The sequence below is a fragment of the Equus przewalskii genome, chromosome X, assembly GCF_037783145.1.
Source record: "Equus przewalskii isolate Varuska chromosome X, EquPr2, whole genome shotgun sequence".
Taxonomy (NCBI): domain Eukaryota; kingdom Metazoa; phylum Chordata; class Mammalia; order Perissodactyla; family Equidae; genus Equus; species Equus przewalskii.
This window is the reverse complement of record NC_091863.1, coordinates 70,144,920-70,169,707: the sequence shown is the minus strand read 5'-3', so window position 1 is coordinate 70,169,707 and position 24,788 is coordinate 70,144,920. Positions and strand designations below refer to the sequence as shown.

The 24,788-nt window shown below is 38.0% G+C and overlaps 1 pseudogene; it reads left to right on the top strand.

Moving 5' to 3' along the window:
• Window positions 1-2,258: 2,258 nt before the first annotated feature.
• LOC103555165 (high mobility group protein B1-like) lies at window positions 2,259-23,289 on the top strand (annotated as a pseudogene).
• Window positions 23,290-24,788: the final 1,499 nt, after the last annotated feature.

Below are 24,788 nucleotides of genomic sequence, written 5' to 3'. Positions count from 1 at the left end.
AGATGGAGAGGCTGGAGCCCCACTCAGAAGAGGTGGAATGGGGTAAGAGAAAACCCTGCTCCCTCACCTAAAGACTGAAAACTGGGATACGGGAGGCCTCCTAGAGGGAAGGAATGGGGGAGGGGATAATCATTCACAGGAACAGCGAGAATCCCTGAGGGCCCTTGCAGCCTAGAGGAAAGCCCTCTACTGGGGCAAAAGCTTTCACAGGGAGTGACCTTATCAAGCCAACACCCCAGGAGAGCAGATAGCAAGAGCACAGGGAGAAAAATTCCAAAAGCACACAGGAGAAAGTATTCCTGCCCTCACCCACCCAGCACTGGCTCCAGCACCTGGGATCTTGGCAGAAGGCAAAGGGATCAGAATAAAAAATCTCTTGACACCCCCCCCCCGCCCCCACCGAGTGGCAATAGGCAGTAACTGTGACCAAATAACACCAGTATGCAAAAAAACAGAGCCATTTCCTCTGGCAATATCAAACATTATATGAGCTCTCCAGACCACAAAGAAAATGGCAAGTATCCAGAAATCAGTCCTGAGAAACAGAAATATGTAATCTAAATGACAAAGAATTCAAAATAGCTATCATCAAAAAACTCGATGAGTTAAAAGAGAATGTAGAGAAACAATTCAATGAGTTCAGGAGCTACTTCACAACAGAAATTGAAAATATAAGAAGAATCAATCAGAAATATTAGAGTTGAAAGGCACAATGAAGAAATAAAACAAAATATGGATTCCCTGAATGCTCAAGCAAACATCGTAGAGGAGCTCATCAACATAATCAAAGATAGACATGTTGAAATGCTCCAAATAGAGGAGGAGAGAGAAGTAAGACTACAAATAAATGAAGAAAGTCTCTGAGAGCTATCTGACTCAATTAGGAAATGCAAATAAGAATTATAGGTATTCAAGAAGGAGAAGAGGAGAATGGAGCAGAAAGCTTGTTCAAAGAAATAATAGCAGAGAACTTCCCAAACCCAGGGAAGAAGATGGAAATCAACGTGGAAGCAACTATCAGATCTCCTAAATATGTCAATGTAAAAAGACCTACTGCAAGGCATATAGTACTGAAACTGGAAAAAGTGAATGACAAACAAAGAATACTAAGGGCAGAAAGGCAGAAGAAAACAACCTACAAAGGAACCCCTATCAGGTTTTCAGCAGATTTATCTGCAGAAACCTTACAGGTTTGGAGAGACTGGAATTACATACTAAAGTCTTTGAAGGACAATAACTTTCAGCCAAGAATACTCTAGTGAAAATATCCTTCAGATATGATGGAGAAATAAAAACTTTCCAAGACAAACATAAGGTAAGGGAGTTTGTGGCCACGAGACCCCCCTCCCACAAGAAATCCTCAAGAAGGCCCTCATACATGAAAAAAAACGAGAAAGGTGCTACAAATCACAAAGTAAGGAGACAGATAGATAGACAGAATCAGAGCAGGATAGCAAATACTCAAGTACAGCATTAAAGACAAAGGAAAGGAAAACACCAAAAACAAAGATAATCTTGTCATTTTAACCACAAACTCATAACACAAGATGGAATAAGATGTGAGAAAGACAATTTAGGAGGGGAAAAGGAAAGGAACTGACTTGGTTGAGTCTAATGAAATAAGAGGACATCAGAAAAGGGACTATCAGATACACGAGAGCTTGAATGCAAACTTCATGGTAACAGCTAAACAAAAAGGCAGAACAGAGACATGAACAATAAATAAAGAGAAAACAAAGAAACACAACATAAAAAACTACATGACTCAATTGGTAGACCAAAATACACAGGACGAGAAACAAAGGAAATGCAGGAGAATCGGAAAATGAGTGATAAAATGGCAGCATTAAGCCCTCATATATTGATAATCACCCCAAATGTAAATAGATTGAATTCTCCAATAAAAATACAAAGAGTAGCCAGATGGATTAAAGAACAAGACCCAACAATATGATCCCTCCAGGAAACACATCTCAGCTCCAATGACAAACACAGGCTCAGGGTGAATGGATAGACGACGATACTCCAAGCTAATGGCAAACCAAAGAAAGTAGGTGTTGCAATACTTATATCAGACAAAGTAGACTTCAAGATAAAACAGGTAATGAAAGACAAAGAAGGGTAGTATATAATGATGAAAGGGACACTCCTTCAAGGAGAAATAACACATAACTATCTATTCACCCAACAGAGAAGCACAAAAGTACACAAATCAACCATTAACAAAACTAAAAGAAGATATTAATAATAACACAACAATGGTTGGAGATCTCATCTCTCCACTCACATCAACGGATAGATCATCCAGACAGAAAATCGACAAGGAAACAGTGGAATTAAATGAAAAGCTAGACCAGTAGGACTTAACAGACATACATAGAACACTCCATCCAAAAACAGCAGAATACACATTCTTCTCAAGTGCGCATGGGACATTCTCAAGGATAGACCATATGTTGGGAAACAAGGCAAGGCTCTATAAATTTAAGAACATTCAAATAATAACAATCACCTTTTCTGATTACAATGCTATAAAGCTAGAAATTAATTACAAGAAAAAAGCTGAGAAAGGGACAAAGATGTGGAGACTAAACAACAGGCTTTTGAACAACCAATGGATCACTGAAGAAATTAAAGGAGAAATCAAAAAATATCTGAAGACAAATGAAAATGGCAACATACCATACCAACTCATATGGGATGCACCAAAAGCTGTATTAAGAGCGAAATTCATCGCAAGACAGGCTCACCTTAACAAACAAGAAAAATTCAAAATAAGCAACCCCAGACCACACCTTACTGAATTAGAAAAAGACCAAACAAAGCCCAAAGTCAGCAGAAGGAGAGAGATAATAAAAATTAGAGCAGAAATAAATGCAACTGAAACAAAAAAAGGCAGTAGAAATGATCAATGAAACAAAGAGCTGGTTCTTTGAGTAGATAAATAAAATTAACAAACCTCTAGCCAGACTTACAAAGAAAAAAGAGAGAAAGCTGAGATAAATAAAACTAGAAATGAAAGATAAATAAAAACAGATACCACAGAAATACTATGGATTTTAACAGCATACTATGAAAACCTATATTGCAACAGAATGGACAATCTAGAGGAAATGGATAAATTCTTAGACTCTTACTACCTCTCAATGCTGAATCAAGAAGAAACAGATAATCTGACTATATCAAACACAAGTAAAGAGACTGAAACAGTAATCAAAAGTATCCCAAAGAATAAAAGCCCAGGACCAGATGGCTTGCCTGGGGAATTCTACCAAACTTTCAAAGAGGATTTAATACTTATCCTTCTCAAGCTATTTAAAAAAATTAGGGAAGATGGAACACTTCCTAACTCAGTCTATGAGGCCAATATGACTCTGATACCAAAACATCACAAGGACAACACAAAAAAGGAAAACTATAGTCCAATACCGCTGATGAACATAGATGCAAAAATCCTAAACAAAATATTGGCAATCCAAATACAGCAAAACATCAGAAAGATCATACATCATGATCAAGTGCAATTTATATCAGGGACACAGGGATGGTTCAACATCCACAAATCAATCAATGTGACACAGCACATTAAAAAAATGAGGAATAAAAACCACATGATCATCTCAATAAATGAAGAGACAGCATTTGACAGGATCCAACAGCCATTTATGATAAAAACTCTTAACAAAATGAAGATAGAAGGAAATTACCTCAACATAATAAAGGTCATATATGACAATTCCACAGCCAACATCATAGTCAATGGGGAAAAACTGAATGCCATCCTTCTGAGAAGAGGAACGAGACAAAGGTGCCCACTCTCACCACTCTTATTCAACATAGTACTGGAGGTTTTGGCCAGAGCAATTAGGCAAGAAACAGGAATAAAATGAATCCAAATAGGGAGTGAAGAAGTAAAACTCTCACTGCTTGCAGACGACATGATCTTACATATAGAACACCCTAAAGAATCCATCGGAAAACTATTAGAAATAAGAACTACAGCAACATTGGGGCGTACAAAATCAACTTACACAAATCAGTTGCATTTCTGTACTCTAATAATGAACTTACAGAAAGAGAACTCAAGAATACAATTCCATTTACAATTGCAACAAAAAGAACACAGTACCTAGGAATAAATTTAACTAAGGAGGTGAAGGACTTATACAATGAAAACTATAAGACATTATTGAAAGCAATAGATAATGACATAAAGAGATGGAAAGAGATTCCATGCACATGGATTGGAAGAATAAACATAGTTAAAATGTACATACTATCCAAAGCAATCTACAGATTCAATGAAATCCCAATCAGAATCCCAAAGACATTCTTCATGGAAATAGAGCAAAGTATCCTAAAATTCATATGGGGCAATGAAAGACCCCTAATTGCTAAAGCAACACTGAGAAAAAAGAGCAAAGCTGGAGGCATCACAATGCCTGACTTCAAAATGTACTACAAAGCCATAGTGATCAAAACCACATTGTACTGGTACAAAAACAGACACACAGATCAATGGAACAGAACTGAAAGCCCAGAAATAAAACTGCACATATACGGACAGCTAATCTTCAACAAAGGTGCCAAGAACATACAATGGAGAAAAGATAGTCTATTCAGTAAATGGTGTTGGGAAATCTGGACAACCACTAGCAAAAGAATGAAAGTAGACCATTATCTCATGCCATAAACAAAAATGAACTCAAAGTGGACCAAAGACTTGAAGATGAGTCCTGAAACCATAAAACTCCTAGAAGATAATATAGGTAGTATACACGTTGACGTTGAACTTAAAGGGATCTTTTCGAATACCATGGTCAGACAAGGGAAACAAAAGAAAGAATAAACTGGGAGTTTGTCATACTAAAGAGCTTCTGCTAGGCAAAAGAAACTAGGATCTAAACAAAAAGACAACCCACTAATTGGGGGAAAATATTGGCAAATCATATATCCAATAAGGGGTTAATCTCCATAATATATAAGGAACTCACACAACTGAACAACAAAAAAACAAATGGCCCGATCTAACAATGGGCAGAGGATATGAACAGACATTTTTCCAAAGAAGATATATGGATGGCCAATGAACACATGAAAAGATATTAAACATCACTAATCATTAGGGAAATGCAAATCAAAACTACCCTAAGATACCACCTTACACCTGTTAAAATGGCTATAATCACTAAGACTAAAAATAACAAATGTTGGAGAGGGTATGGAGAAAAGGGAACCCTCATACACTACTGGTACGAATGCAAACTGGTGCAGCCACTATGGAAAACAGTATGGAGAGTCCTCAGAAAACTAAAAAATAGAACTACCATATGACCCAGCTATCCCATTACTGGGTATCTACCCAAACAACTTGAAATCAACAATCCAAAGTAACATATGCACCCCTATGCTCATTGCAGCACTATTCACAATAGCCAAGACATGGAAACAATCCAAGTGTCCATCGACTGATGATTGGATAAAGATGATGTGGTATTTATATACAAAGGAATACTACTCAACCATAAGGAAAGACAAAATCATTCCATTTGCAACAACATGGATGGAACTGGAAGGAATTATGCTAAGTGAAATAAGCCAGAATGAGAAAGACAAACACCAGGTGATTTCACTCATATGTGGAATATTAACAAACATATGGACAAAGGAAACAGTTCAGTGGTTACTGGGGGAAGGGGAGTGGGAGGTGGGCACAGGGGGTGAACGGGAGCACTCATGTGGTGACAGACAAGAAATAACATACAACTGAAATTTCACAATGATGTAAACTATTATGAACTCAAATTTTTTAAAAAAGACCAAAAAAACCTGATTCAGCTTGAACTAAAGAGCCTGACTTATGGCCTATCAAATATGCATTGTACATCTGCATTTACTGTTAAAAAATGCATTCTCTTAGATAAGAATGCATGCTTTCCCTTCTATGCCCTGTTGGTAATGCCTGTATTAGTCCCTTTCCTGACATTAGGGTCATGTTGACTTGATAATTTGCCACTAAATATCTCTTTGAAAATTTTATGAAAATGTATCCTGGATGTGTTTAATGTATATCCTTTGTGCTAAAAAGATATAAGACTGTACTGAAAACCATGCTTCTCCAGAAGGCTTTCTAGGACCTTCCTGGGTCATAATCCTCACTGTGGCTCAAGTAAAACTCACCTTATTTCCCTTATCCATAGAATGATTATTGGCTATTTGGGTGGAGAGTGCACAGTGGTCTCTCATTATTTTAATTTGCTTTTTCCTGATGTTATATGATGTAGAGCATCTTTTCGTATTCTTATGAAAATTCCATTAGGGGAAAATTCCATTAGTTCTTAAGTCTAAAGAATAATTCTCTTTGGCTTGATACTTTGCTCTCCAGGCCTACTGGAGTAGAAGTCCCACCTTCAAGTCACGCTGAAGCAGAGGTTCTGCCTTCTGAACCTACCAGGGTGGTGGCCTTGCATTCTGGACCCACTGGAGAGGACTCCTGCCCACAGGACCCCAAGGCTCCTGATGGCTCTGCCCTTGAGGCTTGTGGCAGCCCTACCCTCAAGGTTTCCCTCTGCCTGGGACCATACCTCCACAGCTCTGTGAAACATTGATCTCGTTCTTTGAAATCTAGGTGGAGGAAGCCGTGCCTCCAGAGCTCATGCACTCTGCATGCCAGCAGAGATGATGTCGTGCAGATGCCACCAAAGTTTGCTACCTGTGCTCCCTGGATGGATGACCACTGTGGCACACATCACACCTGGGCCTGCCAGACATGCATTGGGTTGCAGCCAAGGAGCACAGAGCTGAAGTGTGGGGAACAGAGCAGGCAATATGGGACAGCATACACTGAAGTCCCACAGACAGTGGCTCTTCCTTTGAAACTGCTCTATCTCCCCAACTTGTACTATGGGTCTGTGATGGGATTGGTAGCCCTCATGATCTCTGAATCACCTTGGTAGGAAGGAGACTCATTCTTCCACTGTTTTGGAGAATAGCTCCTGGCTTCTTTTGAGGTGACTAATCCATACTAATCTCCTTATCAAGTGATCCCTTGGCCAAACCTTAGTCTTCTTATTTGTTGCAATATGAATAGGCTGAGAATTTTCCACATCTTTAAATTCTGTTTCCTACTTGCTTAAGAAATCCATCTTTAAGTCATTTCTCTCTTCTTGAATTTTACAAGTAGTCAGGAGGAACCAGTCCACTCCTTTAACACTTTGCTTAGATGAGCTTCAGCTAAATATCTAATTTTATCACTCACTAGTTTTATTGTTCAGAAAACACCATAACATGAACACAATTCAGCCAAGGCATTTGCCACTTCATAAAAAGGATTGTCTTTCCTCCAGTTTCTAATAACTTGTTTCTTCTTACTAACTGAGACCACATCAGAATGGTCTTTACCATCCATATTTCTACAAACATCCTGTTCAGGATTATTTAGGTATTATCTAAGAAGATTGGAGCTTTTTATACAGCTCAACTCTTTCTGAGCTCTCACCAGAATTGTCCATTCATGGTTTGGGGGCCCAGGGCAGGCCATCACACAATATCCCACCATAGCATATTGATTATTTTAAAATAAAATTACTTGAGAAGCAAAAAGGGCATTTTGACCCTCCTGTCTCTGTTCCCCTGAAAGCAGGAAATAAATCTCCAGTGTGAAAGGTGCTCTCCTCATCACCAGAGCCAGGGATTCAGGGCCGAGAAGCCTGAATAAACAAACCTTGCTAATGTACTACCTCAAGCCTAAACTCTGCTTAAATTCTTCACTAATTACGTACCCCAAACCTAAGTTTCTTTGTCCTGTCAATTCTTCACAAATTTATTGTTTCCTTGTGTAAAAACACACACATATATATGCTGCCTGCTTTGTTCACTCTCTGAGCATCATTTGTTTATGATCTCAAATATGTATGTGTTAAACTGGAGCTTTCTTCTGTTAATCTAGCCTTGTGTCAATTTTATTATTAGTCCAGGCATAAGAACACAAGAAGGGAAGGGAAGAAAGGAGATTTTCACCACCTTCACAAGTGCAATGTAGGCTTTTTCTAGCATGCATCTCAACACTCTTAAAGACTCTAACCACTACTCAATTACAAAGCTACTTCCCCATTTTTAGATATTTGTTACAATAGCATCCCAACTTCTTGGTACCAATTTCTTAGTCCATTTGTGTTGCTATATAAGAATACCATAGACTAGGTAGCTTATACACAACAGAAATTTATTTCTCACAGTTCTGGAGGCTGAGAAGTTCAAGATCAAGGTGTAAGAAGATTTGCTGTCTGATGAGAGCCCACTTCCTAGCTCATAGACATCCATCTTATCATTGTGCCCCAACATGGTGGTGTAGGGGAGGAAAAATAATTTTCCCTCTACCCTTCTAGGTTCTTGGCTGAGACCCCCGTCATAATAAAAAGACCGATTAATAGGAGAAAAACAAATTTAATTTTGTATGTACAGGAGCCCACACGTACATGAGATTCAAAGGCAGTCAGGCACTTGATGGTTATATACCATCCTGAACTAAGAAAGGAGATAGGGGTCTAGGACTTCAAAGGGGAGGATGACAATTCACATGAAGACGAGAAGAGCAGATGTTTGCCTTGCCATGTAGATAAGTCTCTCAGATGAAAAATTTATCTCTGATAATAGCTCTCTTCTGGTACAGTCCCCCTTCGCAAAATCTTTGGGTAATTAAGGAGTAGGTAAAAAGCTTTCCCTGAGTCTGCTCAGTCTTGATTGCCTTCAGCTCAAAATAATCCTTACTCCAAAGAAGCATATTCTGCAGTGGCATGTTATGCTCCCCTTCAGTGGAAGGAGAAAGAGAGCTCTGTGAGTTCTCTTTAATAAGGGCACTAATCCCATTCATGAGGGCTCTGCCTTCGTAAGCTTATCATCTACCAAAAGCCTCATCTCTAAATATCATTGCAAACAGGATTAGATTTCAACATAAGAATTTTGGGGAGATATATACGTAATATAATTTAAAAACAAATTCATGTCTAGATACACTGTAGTGAAATTGTAGAATTCCACACAAAGATATTTTAAAGGTGTCCAAGATAAAAACCAATCACCTACATAAAGAAGAGAATTATATTGACAGCAGATTTTTTAACAATAATAAAAATCAGAAAGAAAAGAAAGTCTACAAATAGACAACAATTAGGCTTAATGTGGAATTTTCAACAGAAATATGGGAACCCAGGAGATATTAAAATGATATGTTTAAAGCCCCAGGACAAATAATTTTCCAACTTGAATCTCATGCCCAGAAAAGTTATATTTCAAAAATGAGGGCAAAATAAAGACCTTATCATATAAACAAAAAAAAAAAATCATTTACTGCAGGCTGGCCCCATAGTGTAGTGGTTAAGTTCATGGGTTTGGATCCCAGGTGCAGACCTATACCACTCATCAGCCATGCTTTGATGGTGACCCACACACAAAATAGAGGAAGATTGGCACAGATGCTAGCTCTTGCCCGATATTCCTCACCAAAAACAAAAAACCTATCAAAATCTCTCATTGAAGGAAATACTAAAGAGTCTGTTCTTCATGTTAAAAAAGAGAAATCTGGCCCAAAATGGAGTCATTTGTGCTAAACCCCACATTAGCAAACCAAGACCTAATTGCAATTTCAGCTTCTCCCAGGAATGTGACGTTTAACCGGTCAATCTGGAATTACCAGATCAGCACTAGTGAGGTAATCTGCCTGACAGAGCTCCACCCTCCCCCAAAGGTAGGTGACCTTGCCTGAAATAATCCACTGTGTGCTAGCAACTTCCTTTTCTCCTCTCCCTTCTGCCTATAAAAGCCTTCCATTTTCTACAGCTCCTTGGAGCTCTCTTCTATTTGTAGATGGGATGCTCCCCAATTCATGAATCGTTGTATAAAGCCAATTAAATTTTTAAATTTAAAAATTTAAATTCTTTTTATGTTTTTAAAAAATTTTAAATACTCAGTTGAATTTTGTTTTTTAACATTCGTGAAGAAGTAAAAAAGCCTTAGAAGAAAGTCTGATAAAGGAGGAAATTGTAATAATATAGTTTAACAAAACAGCTGGATGAAAGATATTAAAATAAAATAATGAAAGACAAATAAAATAAAAATAGAATAATAAAATAACATAATAAATAAAATAAAATTGCATTAAAATATTTAAAACTAGGACAAAACATTAAACAATATACAATGCAAATAAAAAGATATATTTTCTCAGAGCAACAAAAAATAAGTTGCCTGGAAATACGTCCATTAAAAGATGTAGAGACTCTCTACAGAAAATCATAAAACAATTTTGAAAATTATTAAAATAAACATTTAAACAAGTGGACAGAAAAGCCATATTTATGAATAGGAATATTTAATATCAAAGAGGCTTCAGTTTTTCTGAAATTAATCTAAAGATTGGGCACAAATTAAGTCTAAATTGTAGTAGAGTACTTCATGGATTCTGATTTTAAAAAATGTTAAAATGGAGGTTGGCCCGCTGGCACAGGAGTTAAGTTCTCATGTTCTGCTTCAGTGGCCTGGGGTTTGCTGGTTCAGATCCCAGGCGTGAACCTATGCACCACTTATCGGGTATGCTGTGGCAGGCATCCCACATATAAAATAGAGGAAATGGGCACAGATGTTAGCTCAGGGCCAATCTTACTCAAAAAAATAAAAAAATAATAAAATAAAAATGTTAATGCCCTCCTGGTGGCATAGGAGTTAAGTCTGTGTGCTCTGCTTTGGCATCCTGGGGTTTGCTGGTTTGGATCCCAGGCATGGACCTAGCACCACTTATCAAGCCATACTGTGGTATGCGTCCCACATATAAAATAGAGGAAGATGGGTGCAGATTTTAGCTCAGGGCCAATCTTCCTCAGCAAAAAAGAGGAGGATTGGCATCAGATGTTAGCTCAGGGCTAGTCTTCCCCGGGAAAATAAAAGTTATAATGTATATGGTAAGCAAAAGCCAAGAATTTTTAAGACACTACTGCATAAGAATGACAATGTTGAGGTTAATTCTTTATGAGCCATCAATCATATTATAAATTTGCAGTGATTAAGCCAGTGTGGTATTGTCTCAGGGATTGATAAATAATCCAATAGAATTTAATAGAAAGCTCAGAAACAGACACATGCATATATAAAAACTTGCTATGTGACAGAAGTGGCACCACAGCTCAATAACAAAGAATCAAGTATTCACTAAATTGCACTGGGACAATTGGTTATACAAGTGGAGGAAACAAATAAAATTTTCTCTATATCTCATACCATACACAAAATATAATAACAGGGAGAAAAATTATATCCCCAGCGATGTTATTTGACATATCTAGAAAACATGTATAAAAATATCCAATGACAAGGGAATGGTGAAATAATTTGTGGTACATTTTTAGAAAGGTGTATCCATATGTAGCTGTGAAAATAAACAAGCTATAGCTTTATTCATAATGTACAAGAACTTCAAACAATTATACAAGAAATATATGGTATTTATATAAAGCTCATATATGGAAAGAGATTTTAGAAATATATACATGTGTAGTAAACTAAAAAGAAAAACCTATTTTATTTTTTAAAGAAGAAATTACAAGCCAAAAATTCAAAAAGTTTGTCTTTTGGTATAAAGAAAAGAGATACCTATGGGAAGAGGGATTATAGAGAACTTCAAAAGCAGTGGTAATATTCTGTTTCTTAACCTGACTGATGAATTCCTGTGTATGTGTTTTATTACTCTTACATTTTATGCAATTTTTAATTTTTTATAGGCAAGAAATATTTTATAATAAAACAGTTTTAAAAAAGTTACCCTGTTGAGGCATGAAGAATGCAAGACAACAAGCAGAGAGATTACTAAATAGACTATTCTAAGAATTCAGGTAAAATGTGAGGATGTGAGTTATGGCATTGATATTAGTGATGGATATGGATAGAAGAAATACTTAGAAGGCAGGAGAAATAGAACTTGGTGAATGCAATGGCAAGCATATCAGTCAGGTCTCAATGCAGGAAATAAAAAATAATCAGGTATTTTAAATAGAAAAAGCAATTTAATACAAATAGGAAAAGATATTATAGCCACTACACTTCAAACTCATAGTGTTCTCCAATGGACTCTTCATTTACAACAGCCCCTCCCAACTCATAGAAGAACATTCCTCTCCTTTGTTCCTCTGCACTTGCATGTGGTCAACCATAGACCACATGTCCCAAATTGAAATTCTTTGCCACTCCCAAATAAACCCATTCTGCTGGTAAAATAACTGGTTGTTTATTTGTTTTATGTTAACATTATTTGGTGTGTTGTACCGGTATATGGAGAAGACCCCAAACAACTCTGGGGCTGGTGGACAAACAGAAGCAACACCCACAAAGCCCATTGAGTTCACTGATTTCTTGCCATCTCTGGATGTGTAAGGGTAAGTTTTCTTTTGGATCTCAGGGTCTGCTTTCCTCATATTTTGAAGCCTTTAAGGCCTTCTTCAAGAACTGTCTTTTCTGTTAAAGGCTTTTGCCCTTTCTGTGAGTACTCATTTGGCCTTTGGTCGGATTCATTTTGGAATAGGTCTGCTCCTACAGGAGGTGTGCCATTCAGCCTTTGGCTTGACTTCTGAACCTGGCTGTTCCTTTTGGAAAGGAGCTAGCCTTTGGTCTGATTCCTTTGGAACTGAGCTGGTCTTAATGAACCTGTGCTGTCCTTTGGTTTGATTCCTTTTGGATCTGGGATGTTTCTAATGAAATTATGCTGGTATGTGGCCTGTAGCCTGTTTAGGAATTTTTCTTTTGCTTTAGAGAAAAAACCTCTAAGAAATGGGATCTCAGTCATCTAAATGCTTTAAGGAATTCCCCCTTCAGAGACTCCAGCTGGTTTTATGTTTAAAATCCATGGTCTCTTCTCATGTGCATTTCTAACTAAATGGACCAACTTAAACGAAAATAATTTAGAACACCAACGGTTATTATGGGGAACGTTTGAACTCTCCAAACTTACTTTCCTTAAAACTGAGTTGGACATCCATAGCTCTGAAATTGCTGAAACAGAATGGAACATTTATTTTGATTGGTATTTTGAGGCTTCCAGACATTACTAGGAGTCTACAATTGTCTCTTTCACAAAATAAAATTTTAAGATTAACTGAGGTGAACAAACAATTAAAGAAAGACAAAAGGTTTTTGAAGTTGTAGCTGCCCCTGACACAGGAAGGGTTAATAATCACTGGAAAAAGCTTGCCAACAAACTGTGACCCGGAGGTGAGAAGGCCGGTTAGCCAATGACAGGTAAGACCTCCAGGGGGAGGCAACCTAAGACAGGCATTGGCTGCCCAGGGGCACAGATGGAGACACGATATCAGGAACAGGAGGGGCCATTGCCTAGGAGGCCTTGCATGCTCCGAGAGAAAGTATACGAGCACAGCAATAACATGATAATATCAAAACAGAGGCCAAGGGAGGGCTCCTTGAGAAATCACTAAGAATTCTTGGCATTTGCTAATTACTTCATCCAGAACACCTGTGTATGTTTAACAGATGTAAGCTATGTATCTATTGAAATGCTGGTTATAATAAACTCAGAGTGGCCATCAGCCCTCTCTGCATCTATCCTGATGTGTACATTGGATTGTGACACTGACAGAAGTCTCTCTTTCCCCTCTATATCCGTTGTCTCTGGATCAGTGGCAGCCACCTTGTGCTCAGGCACTGCCACTCCATCATCTTTCTCCTTCCCTTCTATCCCACCTACACTTCCTCTATACCCTCAATTTCCCCATACTAATTCTCTCACCGAACTTCCATTTTCCCCTAAGCCTCTCTCTGCTCCCTCCACCTCTGAACCTATCAGAACCTATCCTTTTAGAGTTAAATCTTCTGAGGATCAAAACAAACTTCAAATCTCTTATCTTTCCTGGACTAAGGACAAATTATGAGCCATAGTTGAAGAGGTTTTCTAAAGTAACTGAGGACTGCCATAGGTTTGTTGAAGAATTTAACATAGTTACTCAAATTTACCAACCTGGTTTTTTAGACCTATATCAATTAATCCAAATGCTTGTTGGTGAAGGCCAAGCCAAATGTTGGATGAAACTTGCCCAATGGGAAAATTCTGGAAAGGATTTAGAAAAATAAACTCCTAACTTTTCACAAGAGGCTACAGTACTTGCTGGAAAACTCTAACAAGCAATTTCAGTAGGTTTTATTAAGCCTATTGATTGAAACAAAATTTTGGCTTGCACATAAAAATCTGATGAATATGTTCATGACTTTATAATCAACGTCACTTTGTTTTCAAAGAAAATTCTCATCTCCCTTCAGATGTTAAGTCCACTCAAGTAACTTTTAATTCTGTTTATTAACAGGCTGAACTGGGACCTTTTTCTTTTAATTAAAAAGATCAGGATGGAATGCAAAAGTATGTACACTCAAGATTTAGTTAGTTTGGCAACGAAGCTCATTCATACCCAAATGAGTCATGTAAAAGAAAGATAGTCAAAATTCTTCAATTTCAATTCTAGCAAATGAAAATCCTTAAAGAAACCAAAAACCTCATAATTTCTGCTATTATTGCAAAGAGCCAAGACATTGGAAAAGAGATTGTTAGAAATTTAAGTACTTTGAGTGCCTTCAGCCTTCTAACCAGCCTTTCCAATGTTTTCCTAATTCCCAATGATGAGGCTTCAAGAAACTACAGAGGCTTTTCCCAATTCTTCCTCTTAATCAGCTTAGAGAAACAACTCTCCAGAATGGGAATGAGTCTCTCTCTGTCCTTATTGACACCAGAGACACAATCATGGTACTCAACCCCACTACTATAAAGTAGCCCCAGCCTCAGAGTACTAAAACAGTTGAAATAGTGAGGATCTCTAATAAATCTCAAAAGGTTCCTCTCTCTGAACCTATTCCCTTTTGTTTAGGTGCTTTGAGAGATACCTACCCTTTTCTCCCTAGCTCCTCTACAGCTATTTATTAATTAGTTTAAAATGTCTTAGAAAATTATCGTGGTGAAAGAAAGATTATTTTCAAAGATCAAATTATTTTGGTGAAAGAAAAGTCTCTTTCACCAAAAGGGGGAAGTAATTAATTATTAAATAATTAGAATTAGATAATAATTCTAGTTCTAGAATTAAGTTAATTTCTAGAATAATGCAAATTCTAGAATTTGACAGTAACAATCAAAACAGTCAACCAAGTGAATTAAATGACACTTCAAGATCTTTTTTTTTTAAAGATTTTATTTTTTCCTTTTTCTCCCCAACGCCCCCCGGTACATAGTTGTGTATTCTTCGTTGTGGGTTCTTCTAGTTGTGGCATGTGGGACGCTGCCTCAGTGTGGTCTGGTGAGCAGTGCCATGTCCGCGCCCAGGATTCGAACTAACGAAACACTGGGCAGCCAGCAGCGGAGCGCGCGAACTTAACCACTCAGCCACGGGGCCAGCCCCGACACTTCAAGATCTTTTACTTGCTCTGTCTCTGATGGTACTACAGCTGACTCTGAAGACACTGATCATTTGTCCCTATTGAATCAGCTACCACTCTCCTGATAGGCAGTCTCCAACTGATATTAGCAAAATTTACAGTACACCTTCCATCAAGACTCAAATAGATCCCTCAAAACCTCTCCCCAGAATTAATCAATATTGTATAAGTAAAGAAGCCCTTCAAGTTATAGAGTCCATAATAGAAGATTACAAGTCTCATGGCCTCATTATCTCTTGCCATAGTCCCTGTAATACTCCTATTTTACCTATAAGAATAGCCAAGGGCCAAGGGTGGAGGTTTGTTCAAGACTTTCTAGCAGTAAACAACACTGTCCTCTCTCAACACTCTGTTCTTCCTCATAGCTACGAACATTTGTCCCAACTGAAAGCAAATTCTTTACAATAATTTATTTATGTGGTGCATTCTTTAGTATTCCAGTCAAAGAGGCTAGCCAATATTTTTTTGCCTTCACTTGGAAAGGAAAACAATTCACCTGGATAGTAATGCCTCAAGAGTTTACTGAGTCCTTCTTATTTCTCACAAATCTTGAAGGCTAACGTAGACGATATAAACTTTACTAGGGGCTCTATTTTCTTGCAATACGTGGACAATTTGATCTTTCGCTCTCCCTCTCAAGTTTCCTCACAGGAAGATAGAATCCATTTGCCAAAGCTTTTAGTCTTAGAGGGACACAAGGTTGCCAAGAAAAAAGTGCAGTTTGTCTAAACTCAGGTTCAATATTTAGGGCATCTGGGCTACATCTAGATCCAGTTAGGCTTCATGTTGTCTTAAGTTTTCCAAAACTCAAAACTAAGCATCAACTGTGAGATTTTCTTGGGCTAGCTGGTTATTGTTGAAATTAGATTCCAAATTTCTCTCCTTTGGCCAAAGCTTTGTATGTTTTACTAAAGAACAACAACTCTGACCCAGTTTTATGGGAAGAATGGATGACATAGTCTTTCAAATCTTAAAGGAGAGTTTAATGAACCCACCTGCCCTTTGGAATCCCAATTATCAGATTTCGTTTTCTTTTTGCATATGAAAAGGAAAGGAATGCCCTTATGGTATTCATCCCAAAATGTGGGGACCACCACTGACCCATAGGATATTATAGCCAGCAACTGGATCCTGAGGCATGGGACTATCCTCCTTGCCTTAGAGCCATTACTGCAACTGCCCTTTTGATTAAGGCCACTGAGGGAATTATGAGATCCCCTGTAACATCTTTGTACCTCATGCAGTAGAAACTCTCCTGAATTCTCATCACACTCAACATTTTTCAGCCACCTCACCTCCTATAAAATCCTTTTGTCAGTTTCTCCTCACATAACTTTTTCACACTGTAATCACTTTAAACATGCTAATCTTCTCCACCTCTGTTACTTATGAAGCCCCTCTTGACAGCTTAACACTGATGGATCACCTTCGACCCCTTATGATAATCTGCAGGAAACTCCTGTGAGTAATGCTGACTTCTCGTGGTTCACTGACAGTGTTTATTTAAGAGGTGACAATGGCAAATATTGTGCTGGATATGCAATGTTAACACCCTCTGAGGTAATTGAAGTGGCACCTTTGCCTTTGGCTACTACAGCCCGATAAGCCAAATTATACACACTCACATGGATCTGCTCCATAGCCAAAGGCAAAACTGCCAACATTTATACAGATAGTAGATACACTTTTATAGTGGCTCATGATTTTGAAATGTTGTGGAAGAAATGTCACGTCCTTAATTTAAGTGGAAATAAAACCAGCCCTATGTTCAGGAATTATTGGATGCTATGCTTTTACCTCCTGCTTTAGCTATTACTAAGATCCCAGAGCATTCTAAAATTGACTCTCTAGAAGCTAAAGGAAATCACCTTGCTGACACTGCTGTATGGAATGCTGCTCTGAAAGAAACCAACAGCAGCCAAACCTCTGTCATGGTCCAGAGGGATATTTCTCCAAATGATTACTTTAAAAAATTGGCTGGAGAAACCCAAAAATCAGCTTAAGAAAAGGAAAAGCAAGGTTGGAAATTCAACAATTTTTGGTCGAATGAAAGGAGAAAGCTCTAGTTCAAGCCAGATAGCAGCCCAGTCCTACCAGAGACTCAACAATTCCCACTTCTAACCACTGTGCATATATGAAACCATTGGTGTACTGACAAAATGACAGCATTTATGAATCAGTGTTGGAGTGGAAATATTAATAAGGCCACAAAATCACCACCTCACTTGTCTCAACTGCCCAAAATCTTAGCACTGCTGAACTAGTTGAGATAGACATAGTCAAAAGTTAGCATAGGGGAAGCCATCTTATAGAAGGAAGCCACACTGGAAGTATAAATGACCCTGACTCATTAGGTCCCCCTCCCCTGCCTTATTCTCACAGTGTGCTTTGGACAAATGCTTAGACTAGAGATCATGACTTGTTAGCAGAAGATTTAAGTCCTTTGCCCAAACTGTTCCTTCTCCCCCCATAAGAAAATAACTAATGTTTTCTTAGATTCCTCAAGAATGTCATATTCAACAGATCTGAAACTTTTTTCTATAGTGAGATGGCCAGTGGTCTGAGGTCATCCAAAACCTGGCACTCCTGAGCCCCCTCCCCTATCCCTGATTCTTTAGTTACATTCATATGTAAATATCAGTTTCTTTAACCTTTGTATCCCTAAACTTCACATTTCCAGAAAACTAGGGCTAAGATTAGAGCCCAAGTGGCCTCATACTGAAGTTTTGCTTAATTATAGTTCTTTGTAAGAAAATGAAGCTTCCCAGACCCCAACTCCTCAGGTTCCAGGTGCCAGAATCTACCATCCATCATGGAGGCAGACAGTCAAGGACATTCATCTGCAAATTCTCTTATCTTGCCATCCCCCATCCTGCAAGCAACCTCACAAGGCCACATGAAAGCTGCCCCACCAACGAGCAAGGCCACATGCTCCCCTTCCCTACAAGCAGCCACATTCCTCACAACACTTAAAAACTCTCACCTCCTATGTTTCAAGAAGACAAATTTGAGGGTTTACTCTCCTCTCCTGGCTGATGTTACCTGAAATAAACCCCTTTTCTTGCCATAAGCCTAGTATTCCAGTTTTTATTTTGGCCCCTCTGGTGTGGTGGCTAAAAGAACCTGTGTTTGTGTCCAGTAGCAAACATACAATCCAGGGAAGTCAGTTTGCATTACTCCAAGACATTTTGAATTGCCTAGTGGACCATTTGAGGCTTGGAAAATTGATTTTATATGGTTGTTCCCATATCATGGATATAACTATGTTTTAGTCATGGTCTGTATGTTTTCTCACTGGACTGAAGCCTTCTTTTGTAGACAGGCTACTGCCTCTTCTGTGGCTAAAGTTCTTTTGGAAAAACATAATTCCTCCCTGGGGAACCCCTCTCAAACTTCATGGTGATTGAGGAGATAATTTTGCTGGTCAGGTGCTCTGACAAGTCTGTGCTGTTTGGCCAGTTTTATAACACTTCACTATGCTTATCACCCTCAATCCTCTGATTTACTCCAACACCCTAACAGCATTATTAAGACTCAATTGACAAAATTTATAGAGACCCTCCAAGTATCTTGGCCAAAAACATTATTGCTGGTCCTTTTAAATCTTGAATTCACTTTCTTTGGAACTCATAAACTCTCACCCTTTGAGATAGTCGCAGGAAGCCCAGTGCACCTGGCCGCTGCCTCTTTTGCCCTGCAGCTGGTAAACAGAGATGCACTTCAATATTGTAAAGGCCTTATTGCTTGTATCAAAGGTAACCATGTTCTGGTAGAGCAATCTTTCATAGTGTGTTCCAGGGAGATGAAGACCTTAAGCATCACACCTTGCAACCTGGAGATTTCATCTATTGGAAAAGACACCTTAGGAAAGATTCTCTCCAACCTTGCCAGAAAGACCCCTATCTGAAACTGCTATCCAACATTTGTGACACCAAATTCCAATGAGCAGACTCTTGTATTCATGTAACATATCTAAAGAAAGCACCGAATCCTGATGGGTCTTCCACACCATTTGGTAACCTGAAGGCAAAGATCTTCTGGAATTGAAGCAGATGACATCTGATGAGACAGTTTTCCCAAGATGTCAAAAACAGGTCTATTAGAAGGATTCAGACTTACATGGAAAATGCCTGAGATCTCCCTTCTACCTCTCCTTGCTACTCAAATGTAAACTGAATAGGTTTTCAATCTCTGCACTTTCCCTCTGATGTGGGACATAACACTCAGGAAAGGTTCTTCCTGGCATTGAGGAACAAAAGCCTACTGAATTCAGAAAAAACTGACTTTTGATCAGCCATGCTTTCAGAGAGAGATCTTTATCAAAGGGGGAAAAATGTGAAAATTAATAAACAGAAACTTCATTTAAAATAGACTTGGGAGGCCAGAAGTGAGAACTCTGGTGCACATGCTGCTCAATGCACATTACTGACCCCAACACCAAGAGATGTTCTTGCATCTCTCACAGGAAGTGACACATTTACTACCCCAGCAGAAGGAAAGAAGAAATTTCTCCTTGCCCAGCAATGGCTCAGTCAATGAGAGACTATCATAACTCAGCCAATGGAAAGCCACTACACTTCAAGCTCCCCGTCTCCTCCAATGGACTCTTCATTTATAACAGCTGCTCCCAACTTCATAAAAGAATGTTTCTTTCCTTTGGTTCTCCAAACTTGCATGAGGTTCACCATAGACTGCATGTCCCAAATTGCAGTTCCTTCCATTACCAAATATACCCATTTTGCTGGTAAAATAACTGGTTGCTTATTTGTTTTAGGTCAACAATATTTACTGGGTATCAGATTTTCTTCTGGTGCCAAGCATACAGTAGTAAACAAAATAAAAATCTCTGCTTTAATGGAGCAGGGGAAATAATAGACATAATATGTAACTGAACATAATATACAACAAAATATATACTATCCAAAATATATATTATGAGTAAAATATAATGTATGTATGTATGATATAGCTTATACAATAAGTTAGAAGATAAGTGCTAAATAAAAAAATAGAGCATAGTAAGACATTTTGATATCAACTCAACACAAGGCAAGCCATACTGTAGAAAAGGAATCATTCTGTAACTTTGAATGACCTCTGACTAACTAGCCAAGATATGCTCTGTAGATTTTGTAGCCCCTCCAGGCTGCTTTAGGATGCTAACTTTGTTCTTTTGAGTTCTCCAGGAATGTGCTGACCCCTGGGCAGAGAGCCTATGCTGATAGCCATCATGAATGACAACTGAAAGATCAGGGTGTAGGACATTGCCCCATTCTCTGATGCATATCCAGCAAAACAATGGGCTATCAGGAACTGGGACCAGATGTCTGCTCCCACCCAGAGATCAGAGGGAGGCCCCACCCAGAGACCAGTAAGCTCCCCTACCTGGAGCCCAGCCCTATATATAACTGGCCTGTAGTCTTTTTTTCTGTAAGATGGTTCTTTCAGTCATTAGGTGGCCATCTTCCCTCTTGCTAGCAATCTGTAATAAAGAAACCCTTTCTCTCCTACCACCTTGCCTCCTGACTATTGTCATGTCTTGTGGCAAGCAGAGGACCACCCTTGGGCGGTAACAATTTGGAAATGCTGGGAAAGGAGTTCAGATTTCAAGTGTGCTGTTAATACAGGCCTCACTGAGAAGCAAATATTTGAGGAAATATATAAAAGAGTAAAGAATGTGGACTATGGAAATATCTGGAGTAAGGGGTAAAGTTGTAGTTTTCACCATGAAACAAACAAACTGCTCTTGACCCCACATCAACTTTCAGCTGCTATCCATTTCTCTATCTTCTCAAAGTCACACTTCTTTAATAACAAACCATGATTTCACTGCTTTCTTTTTTTCCTCCCCAAAGCCCCAGTACATGGTTGTATGTCTTAGTTGTAAGTTGTTCTTCAAAGTAATACTTCTTGAAAGAGCTGCTTATTGTACTAATCTCCAGTTACTCACATTATGTTCTCTCCTCAGCCCATTACAATTGTTCTTCCATACTGTCACTTTTCAACAAATTTCTCGTTAGTTTCACTGATGACATCCATATTACCATATACAATGTTCACACTTTTATACTCATCTTAATTACTCAGCAGCACTTGAGAGAGTTACTATACTTTTATTTTGGAAACACTTTCTTCCTTTGGCTACTCAGATACCAGACTCTCCTTGTTTTACTTATACATTACACACAATACTTTATCAGGTGTTTGTTTGTTTTGCTGCATTCTTCTCTCCTGGTTGAATTTAAATATTGGAGTTTCCAAGGGCTTTGTTCTAGGGCTTCTCTTTTGTACCTCCACCTTCCCCTGCATAATCTCATCCCATCCCATGGTTCTAATTACCACTTTTAGTCTTGTGATTCCCATCTTTATATTTATAACTCGGACATCTCTTCTAATCTCTGGACTTATATATCCAATCATGCATTTGACATCTCCTGTGGATATCTAATAGGAATCTAAATCTTAACATGTTAAAAAAATAGCAGGATCTTTCTTTGCCCAACCCACCCCATCCAAGGTCTGGCCATCTCAATAAATGTTACCACCATCCAACTGGGTTCCCAAGAAAAGGAAAAATATAAAACATCCTTGATTATGTCTTTTCTCTTACAACCTCACATCCAATAAACCAGGAAATATTATTGACTTTCCTCCATGATATACCCACAAATCTGTCCACTCATCTCCAATACCATGCCTAACACTCTAACCTAAGCTAGTATAATCTGTCACATAGACTAGGATTCGTAACTGGTCTCACTGTTTCCATTTGGGTTTGTTTTGTTTTTTTTTTGAGGAAGATTGGCTCTGAGCTAACTACTGCCAATCCTCTTCTTTTTTGCTAAGGAAGACTGGCCCTGAGTTAACATCCGTGCCCATCTGCCTCTACTTTATACATGGGACGCCTACTACCACGTGGCTTTTGCCAAGTGGTGTCATGTCCGCACCCAGGATCCGAACTGGTGAACCCCGGGCCACCAAGAAGTGGAACATGTGAACTTAACTTCTGCACCACTGGGCCGGCCCCATCACTGTTTCCATTTGTGATATCTGATATCTCATTCTCCAGATATTCACAGCTCCCTAAGTGAACATCTTTAAAAATAAATGAGCTCTCACATTCATCGTAGTTCACTGAGGTCCATAGAGATGGCACCAGGGCAAGTGAGAGTAGGGGAGACACTGGATGACTCTGTGCCTTGCTAAGGAAAAATAACTAAGCAGGGGCAATGGAGATCCTAAGAAGCTGAGAGGAAAAACATCATCATATGCATTCTTTGTGCAAACTTGCCTAGAGGAGCACAAGAAGAGGCATCCAGATCCTTCAGTCATCTAAGAAATGCTCAGCGAGGAGGAAGACCATTTCTACTAAAGAGAAAGGAACATTTGAAGACATAGCAAAGGTGAACAAGGCCCATTATAAAAGGGAAGTGGAAACTTGTATTCCTGTTAAAGAAGAAACAAACAAACAAAAAAGCCAGTTCAAGGATCTCAATATAGCCAAAAAGCTTCCTCTGGCCTTTTTCTTGTTTTGTTATGAGTATCACTCAAAAAATCAAAAAAGAACATTCTATTTTGTCCATTGCTAATGTTACAAAGAAAATGAGAGAGATGTGGAATAATGTTGATGCAGATGACAAGCAGACTTATGAAAGGAGTGTTGCTAAGGTAAAAGAAAAATAGGAAAAGGATATTACTGCATACCAAGCTGAAGGAAAGCCTGATATGGCAAAAGAAAAAAAAAGAGGAGTCATCAAGACTGAAAAAAGTAAAAAAAAAAAAAAAGATGAAGAGGAGGAAGAAGAAGATGAATAAGTTTGTTCTAATACAGTTTTTTTCTTGTCTATAAATACAGAACTTATTTCTTTTAAAGAAAAATATTGATATGCGAGACTGTATAAGTTTTCTCTTTAAACTGTACAGTGTCTTTTTTGTATAGTTGATATAACATGCTACAAAATGTGTCTTTAGAGAGCCCTGTCCTGGTGGTACTTTCAATAGCCACTGACCTTGCTTGTTAAAATATGGAGGGCCATAACTCGGCATGGATCCAGGTTCTTGTTGGCTCATAGCACAAATTACTTATGTATGGAGATGGTAATTTTTCATCCTTAGTTGTCTCTGATGCAGCATACAGGAAATAATTATTATTCTGTTAACTGAATACCACTCTGTAATTGAAAAAAAAACAAAGCAAACGTTTTCTTAACATTCTGAAAACTTCAAAGTAAATACTTTCTTTTAGTGTTATCGATTTCATAGATCTGAAACTTTTCTCATTGATGGGTAGTCTTCTGCTTTTGCACCTGTTAGATCACATGAACTATTACAGTGTTTATCTTTTCATATAGCTAGCTGATAAAAAGCTTTTGTCTACATTCTCGACATACTCAGGATGAGAGTAATAAAAATTAGTTTGTGACAGTTTTCATCCATAACTGAAACTCAAAAATCTTCATCAATTGGTATCAAATTTCATATAGCCCAGTTACATTTACAAAGTAAAGAATAACCAATCTACTCACAGTATTGGATTATTAGAATCAAAGATTTTAAAAGTATACTTTGAAGAAATAATAGAAAAGTATGTTCTATGCCACATGTAGTGACAGTTATATTTGCAGTTTCCACATTAAAGACCTGAAAATGTATCTTTGAAAGCTTGGGCATAAATACAAGACTGCCATATTAAAATTTTTGTTGACGTCAATCCCTAGAAAGTTTCTATAAAACTGCTGGCTGTAAATGTCTTTTCTCATTTATCTAAATATGGACTGCTGAGAAAACTTGAGATTCTCCATTACAATTAAGTTTTTTTAATTAATTAGACTGACTTTTACAATTATAATGCCACACTTAAAATAGGGCATATTTTCCTATATTGTGATTTATCCCTTTATAAGTTAAATAGACATGAGGAAATCAGAAGCTTAAACTTTGCATCTCAGTGCCAATTATCTAATTTGTTCAAATTCAATTTTTCTTTACAAAACTAAAACTACCATTTATTAAGATTATATGCTTATCTGCTTAACAGTTTAGGAAAAAGTTTGTCAATTTTGTGGGTTTTAAGATTATCATTCTCTTTAAGTACCAGTGTTTTAAAATAGCCTTCTTGTAATTGTACATGTTTTTGTGATGTAGTGCTGTTTTGTTATATAAATTTTGACCTGGTTTCTATCCATTTGAATTGTTTATTTATAATTTCAGGAGAAATACTGAACATCGGAGTCCTAGATGATACTAACAAACCAATAATTAGAGAGGTTCATAAAAAAAGAATCACATGTCAATTAATTATTTTAAACCAGCCA